The 8,749-nt window shown below is 37.7% G+C and overlaps 1 pseudogene; it reads right to left on the reverse strand.

Annotated features, from left to right (window-relative positions):
• Nucleotides 1-443: 443 nt before the first annotated feature.
• LOC111900353 (clathrin heavy chain 1-like) lies at nucleotides 444-3,521 on the reverse strand (annotated as a pseudogene).
• Between the last annotated feature and the right edge of the window lie 5,228 nt (nucleotides 3,522-8,749).

Consider the following 8,749-nt stretch of genomic DNA (forward strand, 5'->3'; position numbering starts at 1 on the left):
CCAAGTCCAGCAAAGTACCCTGTATATGTATTGTTTGGAGAAAAACTTGTTATTATAAACTAATAGGGGTATTTTAGGAATTTTAGAGGCTGAATGGGAAATGAACTTTCGTTCCTTGAAACTAGTGACCTACTCTCAAAATGAAATCTTAAATAGGATTAAAAACAAAAACTATCTTTGGTGTTTTTAGAAAATAGCAAAAAACAATTTACATGAAGTTTGGAAAATCATTTTTATTGAATATTATACGGATAAAAGTATTTAAAAATTATAATATATCATTCTTTCCCCATGGATTGACAATCAACAGATGAGAAGGAATCACATTAAGTGAGGAATGAATGCTACATTCCAATCCTATCTGACAGTCAACCATTATTTATTGATTCCACAGTAATCCTCCATTCCATTCCCTTTTCGATTATTGCCATACTAAACACTAGTTAGATTAAGTACCCGGCTTGCAAATTAAATAGAGAATTCTTGCTTGTTACATTGATAAGTTCCTCATCACATTGTCCTCTGCGGTAAGCAACAACAACAAGCATGGGATCACGTTTCTCACAGTACTCCCAACAACACGCGAATCATGATACAGGTTGGTAGTAAGAAAGTGCTCAGGATTGTTATTATTGTCTATGATGATTTTACCCAAAGCATTGTGCACATGCACATCTTGACTTCCTTCACTCACAAGATGCTCTAGAAACTGAGTAAGCAACCGCAATCGATTCCTGAAGGAAACAAGAAAATGATATAAAGATGCAAATTAACGGAAAGACAATATAACATGAATTAAGCAAAAGGTCAAACCTCTTTTCACACTCTTCCACGAGAGGCTCAACTGGAAGCAGATAACGAACAGATAGAATCAAACCTTTGATTAAATCCTCAAGACACTCATCATCTAATAGTTGTCCTACAACTTAAGGTGCATTCCATGGATTAACCTTCTGGACATAACCTTTAATATACCAGAGCATGTTGTTGGTGTAAAGGTAGTGAGTGAGATCAGGGACAAAACTAAAGGGATCACACATGTTGATTAATGGCCTTGCATCCGGAAGCTTGGCTTCCATTAGAAAATTCTTGGTTTTTTCAGCATCATAGAAATTTGATTCTCTTGTTACACGCTCAACTTCCTTAATTTGTCCTGTCTTGGCGGTTGCCTCAATATACATAAAGTGGATGTCGGGATCCTTACTGGAGCTTAAATATGATCCCAGAAAGAAGTAAAGACCTTCATAGAATTTAAATTGCTGAAAAAGCTTAATACATGCTACAACCCCCAGCTACTTGAAATATTCTTTAGCAACCTACAGTCATAGTAGTTAAAGTCACAGGGTTGACCTCAAAAGATAAAAGATAAGATTAGATAATCACATAATGTGAAACTACCTATACTATTATCTGAAGGTTTCCTCTCAAATTGAGTAGTAAAAGATCCTTCATGCACTCTAATGCCCATTCCTTAGATAGTGTCCGAAAAAAATTCTACAAGAGACTGAACACAAAAAAAAATCAGCTCCAAAGTAAGTTGAAACCCATAATGCTCAGTATATGAAAGTCCACCTGTGGCTCGATTGCGTGAGTGTTCACAATGACATGTTTGATATCTGGCAATTCACCGTAGTGTTATAAAAGAAAAATAGAAGTTTTAGTAAAGCAAGTGAAAAAGAGAGCTTACAGAGAAAAAAACAAAAGTTTTTGGATATTAGTGAACCTGAAGTACTCGGACATAAAGACCTGCTTTCTCATAGAGTTGAGCAACACGAGGCCTGTCATAGTGGCTGAACATGCCATTTGCTAATATGGCATCAGCAACAATAGGAAATGTTACCAGGTTGATCTCAAGAACCTTGGTTTGCTAGTGAGCATGCTCTGGTAGATGAGGTTTAAGTACATCTAAAAGGAAGGCTGTTGCTTCACGTATCAAGTTCCTCTAAAGAAAAAAATAAAAGTATTTGAAATTGGTTAGATTATAGGATCCACTCAACTGCATGTCTGCAGAGACAATGAGTCAATGAGATATTTTTCATATCAATTGTTTTTTATGAGAACATGTTTATTTATAAGATGATCAAACCTGAAGGAAAAGATATGTTATTGTATTGTAATCAATAAGACAACCTCCCTCAATTTGAGACGTCATTAGAGCAAAATTAATAGCTCCCTATAAAACAAAAAACAAGATTATCGCCTATCGGTCTTACTTTCATGCAGATAGAAACTTATTCCACAATACGCTAGACGCTAGTTAAGTTTATCAGTGTAAATAGAAAATTATTTTGAGAGAATGGATTGACCACATAATATAACACATGAACAAAAGCCTTATCTGCTTAAATATTTAGTACCTACGGATCTGATCGAAGAATTATTTGCAGAAGGAACAGATAATCAGGTGTATATCCAACCTGCATCAATTCAGCTGTTATTTTTATCTGCATAAAGAATTGTTTAACAATGAAATTTTATTTGAAGGGAAAGCAAACTTGCTTGGAGTAAATCAAAATTCTGTCGAACTCTCTTCTTTCAGCAAAATCTGCAACAACTTTTGGAGTTGCACTCGCTTTTATGTAAAATTTTAACGCAAGATCATTATCAACAGATTTAGATGAGGATGATAACTGTGGACAACACAAGACCCACAAAAGATTTAAAAACTTCTTTTCAACCATCACTAGATCTCCAAGTTCCTCACTACATTCCAACTTGTCTTCAGCCAACCAATTCTCCAAAAGATTCTTTTTGTTCTGATTGACAACCAAGCGAGATAGTCCACAGATTCAAATGCATCCAGCTTCCCTTTGGTTAAAAGGGTCCCAAAATACTGCAATAATGGTGGTGTCTGTCCACCTTGTACAGGTACACTCTACAATAAAATATTAACAAGTTACTAACATTCAAACAGATTTAAAAAATTTGACCAAAGAATATTTAATTTAGAGACATCAACCAGAATATACCTGAAATTTGGCAACTATTTCTGGCGTACGGAAAATGCCTTGGGGAGATTTTGCAGCAAGCTCAACAACCTCTTTGTACTTTGTTTGAGCAAACAATTCTTGGAAACGTTGTACAACTTGATCATTCATGTGAAAAGTGCATTTGTGTTTAATTTTTATATAATGTCCTCAAAAACTATGGAAAATAAAAAGAAACCTACCAAATTCTCTGCACCAGATAAGTTTCCTCTTTTTGCAAGATTGACAGCAAGCTCCAGGTTGTTTAACTGCAGTAAGACATCAAATTAGGATTGTGATAGTAATAAAATAGTAATACATGTCAATGATGAAACAACTTTAAGAACTTACTTGTCCGCTAACAAAAGGCACAATAGTTGCTTCATTTACAGTGGCAACTAAGACCTGCCCATGTCTATTGGCAGCATAAAAACCCCCAACTAATGAAGCTTCAGATGTTAGAAAAATTGGGTATGGGCTAATTCTATTTTTGTAGACTGTAGTAGCTGTTTCAAGGTCATATACAAATAGAAGCCCCAGCTTGGTGATTACGTAAATCAAACATTATAAACTGGCAGCACAAGTGGCAGGTAGCCAAAATGACCAGGGCAACTATGAAAATCCCCATGGCATGTCTCACATGTACTGAGCTTATTTTTAGGACCCTGATCTTCATCATCATCATATGTACCTAATTACAAAGACCAAGAACAAATAGAATATATGCTAACAATCGCTAAATTTATGTAGTCTGGATGCAGATGTATAAATTTGACGAAGGAAAAGTGTACAGAAAAGCTTTTCCACAGCACCGAATCAAGAAATAAAATGAAGAGAGGGTTTTTGGTAGTAGATGTATTACCCAGATATAAGGAAGTGAGAAGGCTTGACGATGGGTCTAGGGTTCATGGTGTACTGTGTGAAGACTGAGGAGGAGCGCGATTTGGGGAATAGGGAGAAGAATCAGACCTAGGGCTTCATAGATAGACAATTTGTATTCCAACAAATGAAGTTACTAGGTAAGAAAATAGGATGAGGTTGAGGCTGATGTTATCGGCCGGAAAGCTGAGTGAGTCGAGGTCACCGATAACAGAGTGGTCGTCATGTGGTTCTTAACAAAACCCTAGCTTACATGTGATGATTTCAATGGTGCCTGAAGGAAATCAAAGGAATAGTTAAGAGCAAAAATACATAGAAGAGAAGAGAAGATATTACATACGCAAGTGAGAAGACGGAAAAGATGAGTGGGAAGCATCAGTTCCGTAGGGTTGTATTTTGCGGGGATGATGGAAACAGAAAATAAAATTACAAAAGAACCCTAGCCTATTTCATCCATATTCACCTTTCAAGCAAAACTCCGGTGATCTCTCTTTCTCTCTCTCTTTAACATTCCCGACAAAGCTACAGCAAGGCAAGACGAGGTGAGGTACTGAGATCGACGATTATTGCAGAGGCCAAGGAGCAGTGAGAGTGTTTGGAAAATTTTAGGGTTTCGTTTCCCCCGTTATCTACTCAAGGCGCGTTTCACTAAAATTATAAATCGATACCTTTAGAGGACGCACGTTTTAAGAAAAAGCGCCCTCTGTGTTTTTTAATTTTTTTCTTTAGACACTAATTTAAGGGCACGCAAAAATACGCGTCTTCTATCCTTCAAATTTTGGAAGGCTGACATTATTTTTATGGGCACACGAAAATGAGTATGGTAAATCAGAGTGTGTCATTGTTTGCGCGTCATTAAAGGGTATTTTTCTTGTAGTGTATAACTACCTCAAACCGGATTTATATTAAGGTATTATGTGATTAATTGTACCATACTACCGTCTAGGAAACACGACAATGTAGGTCGTGAAAAGGTATGACGTTTGGCACCCGTAGACCTGCAGGTCCGACTGTAGCTAGCAGCAAGGTGTAGGATAGTCAATCCAGTATAGATCTATATGCAAACTCACGCTTTGCCTCCAAGAGACTCTGGCTACAACTCGGACCATGCCAATGAAGGCATGCTCCGATACAGTGGATCACAATTATGTTAACGTATTCATGTATATGTAATGTATTGTTACTCGTTCTAGTATCGTTGTATATGTTCTCTTTCTAGTATAGTTGTATATGTTCTTCTTCTAGTATAGTTGTATATGTTCTCATAGTAATAAGTACTGTGTGCACAAGCTATAATGTGTGTTCTCTATCTATCTAGCAAGTATTTACTAATGAATGAACTGACTTATTATATGTGACATCCCCCAAAATCTCGGCCAGAAAAGGCCGATTTTCATTTATGCTTTTAAAATAACTTCAGAGTAAATCCTTTTGATTTAAAAGAGTTGCGGAATTTGTTCCCAAAAACAAAACGTGATAAAACAATGTTTACCAATGCATTTCCTAAAAGAAATGTATTTTCATTATATAATTAAAACTCGGGGTGTCATGTTCCGATACAGCCCAATAAGCATAAACGATAACATTACAAGTCATTCAACAAATATATACATATAAAGACTTGTAAACAAAACAACTTGATGGTTCATCCATCTTATGCCCTTGCGCCACTTCCTGTAATACAAATAAAACTGAGTGGGTCAGGCTTGGGAGCCTGGTGACCATATAGGGTTTTCAACCCACAATAAAAAATTATATTTAATTTCCACTAACCAACAATAACCCAATTACCCATTCCCGTTATTCTCACTTTATGTCCCTAAAACAACTAACATAAGGGACCTAATCTAAGAATATTTCAACGGGGCGACAACACATGCTTCGGGGGTTCCTCAGCAATATAAGTCAAATAAGGCAACCATGAGGGGGATGGAGTACAGCGAATGAACACCTACAGGTGGCGAGCCTGCTAATGTTCCACAAGACTGTCTAGAAAAGTCCGTGGTCGTCATCTAAACTCCGCTAGATGACTAAATCAAACAACAACGAGGCCTCTCATCTGTTTATTACACACCAACTATCTACCCATGTTCTACCCAACATATTAGTAGATAAAAATATACATTTTTATACATAGTTTAAAAAACCTGTATAGCATGCTTTAATCAATACATATTCCACATAACAGATGAGGCGCACACACACATAACACGTATGTCATAGAGAATAAATCATATCTATGAGATAGAAGAAAGTGAATACACATTCACACACATAACCACAAAATTATACACATAATACGTATTCCGTATAAAATACTTCATAATTATGCGTTAGAAGAAAGTAACTACACACTCACACATATAAACAACAATATACTTAATACACTCAAACCATACTTGTATTGTTATCGTGTTTATGAAAGGTAGTATACACTCACTTGATCAGAAGATGATCGGACAACACTACGGCTTACAGAAGTAGTATTCTTCGGCAGATCTGGAAGATCTCCACAAAAATCGAACTTCTCGCGGACAGAGCTTCGGCTCGGGAATCGCACTTCTCGGGATCTCGGGACTTGCTTCGAGGCTCGAGAATATTACCGGGGCTTCGGGGTACTTCTGTCACGCAAATCGAAGTAAAACGGGAGAGAGAAGAAAGAAAGATAGCAAAAGGAGTCGGCTGCCTTCGGATCCTATTTTTAGAGGCTGGAACCTCGGAGTACGCGGGGCGTACGCCTCAGATCGTCATGGCTTACGTATCCGAAATACTCAAGTGCGAATGTGGACATACCTCGGTGTATGCGGGGCGTACTTCAGATGAGTCCGATGACTCGTCTTCGGATAATATCGGGATTTAATAATTAAATTTAATTATTAATTATTTAATAAACTTCGAAAATTCATATCTTATTCATACGAACTCCGTTTTCGACGTTCTTTATATCCACGCGAAGGTGAGACTACGCTCTACAACTTTCGTTTAGACTCCGTCGGCTAATTTTGAATTTATTTTTATTAATTATTTTTAGTAGGCCGGGACAGAAAAAATTCGTTATAAATTCATAACTTCTTCGTTTGACGTCCGTTCTCACCTAACTTTTCATTGCTTCGATACCAACAACGAGATCTTCGATTCTCGTTTAGATCGATTCGACTAAAAACCGCTCGATCTCAAATCGAGTAATTCGGGCTGCATACCGCTAAGTCGAAACTTAGAAAAATCATAACTTCCTCATACGAAGTCAGATTTGGGCGTTCTTTATATATTCGGAAACCTCGTTTCAACTACTACAACATCATCCAAAGATATCAAGTTTATTTTACACTTTAATTTTGACGCTTATTTTTATTCTTAATTAATCAAACCACATAATTAAGCAATTAAGCACAAAACACATAATACTCAAATAATACACTCTTATTATTTCAAAACGGGTTACAAAGGTTAACCTAGACCATTACATTGCTCAAAATGGCAAGCCCGGAAACATAGGCATTACAATTCTCTCCACCTTAGAATGATTCCGTCCCCAGAATCACACATCAACAAACAAATGCGGATAGCGACTCAACATGTCACTCTCCGTCTCCCAGGTGAGATTCGCCCATTCGTGTGTTTCCATCGGAAAAGCACTAACCCAACCATTTTGCGTCGCAACTTCTTAGACTTTCGGTCAACAATTGCCTCTGGTTCTTCAATCAACCTTTTGTTCTCATCAATTCTCAATTCAGAAATTGGAATTATTTTAGGAACTTCTCCCGTGAACTTCCTCAAATAACACACATGAAAAGTGTTGTGAATTCCATTCAGTTCTTCGGGTAATTCGAGCTTGTAAGCTTGGTTCCCAATCCTCTGAAGAACATTAAACGGTCCAATAAACCTTGGACTCAACTTTCCCATTTTACCAAATCTTATAAGTCCCTTCCACGGCGAGACTTTAAGCAAAACCGAATCTCCAACCTCAAAATTCATCGGTCTTCGCTTCTTGTCAGCATAGCTCTTTTGACGATCTTGAGCTGCTAACATTCTTTCCCTGATCACTTTCAACTTCTCAGTAGTTTGATGGACCATCTCGGGACCCATAAATTGCTTTTCCCCAGCCTCAAGCCAACAAGACGGCGTACGACACTTTTGTCCGTACAAAGCTTGATAAGGTGCCATCTTTATGCTCGAGTGGAAACTATTATTGTAGGAAAATTCTACCAAAGGTAAATGTTCATCCCAGTTACCTAGGAATTCCAGGGTAAATGCTCTCAGCATATCTTCAAGTGTTTGTATTGTTCTTTCACTCTGGCCATCAGTCTGCGGATGGTAAGCTGTACTTAAACACAACTTGGTACCCAATTCCTCTTGTAGACTTTTCCAAAACCTCGAGGTGAAACGGCTATCACGATCTGACACAATCGTTAAAGGAACACAGTGAAGCCTCACAATCTCCTTCACGTAAGAATTTGCAAGCTTTTCCATAGACCATTTCTCCTTGCCTGCTATGAAATGCACACTCTTAGTGAATCGATCAACGACCACCTAAATCATGTCGTCACCATTCTTTGTTCTAGGCAGTTTAGTGACAAAATCCATAGCAATGTCTTCCCACTTACCAATAGGAACATGTAATGGTTCTAAACTCCCGTACGGTTTCTGATGTTGTGTATTTACTCTCGCACAAGTCACACACTCAGCCACATACTTTGCAACATCAAGCTTCATCGTCGGCCACCAGTAGTAGGGATTCAGGTCCCTATACATGTTAGTGCTACCGGGATGTATCGAGTACATGGTCTTGTGAGCTTCTTCCATCAGAAGATTTCTGATTCCTCCTGTCTTAGGTACCCAAATCCGACCTTGGAACACCTTCAGTCCATGACTGTTTGTATCAAACACCAACGTTTTTCCCAAAC

The sequence above is a fragment of the Lactuca sativa genome, chromosome 3 (assembly GCF_002870075.4).
Source record: "Lactuca sativa cultivar Salinas chromosome 3, Lsat_Salinas_v11, whole genome shotgun sequence".
NCBI lineage: Eukaryota > Viridiplantae > Streptophyta > Magnoliopsida > Asterales > Asteraceae > Lactuca > Lactuca sativa.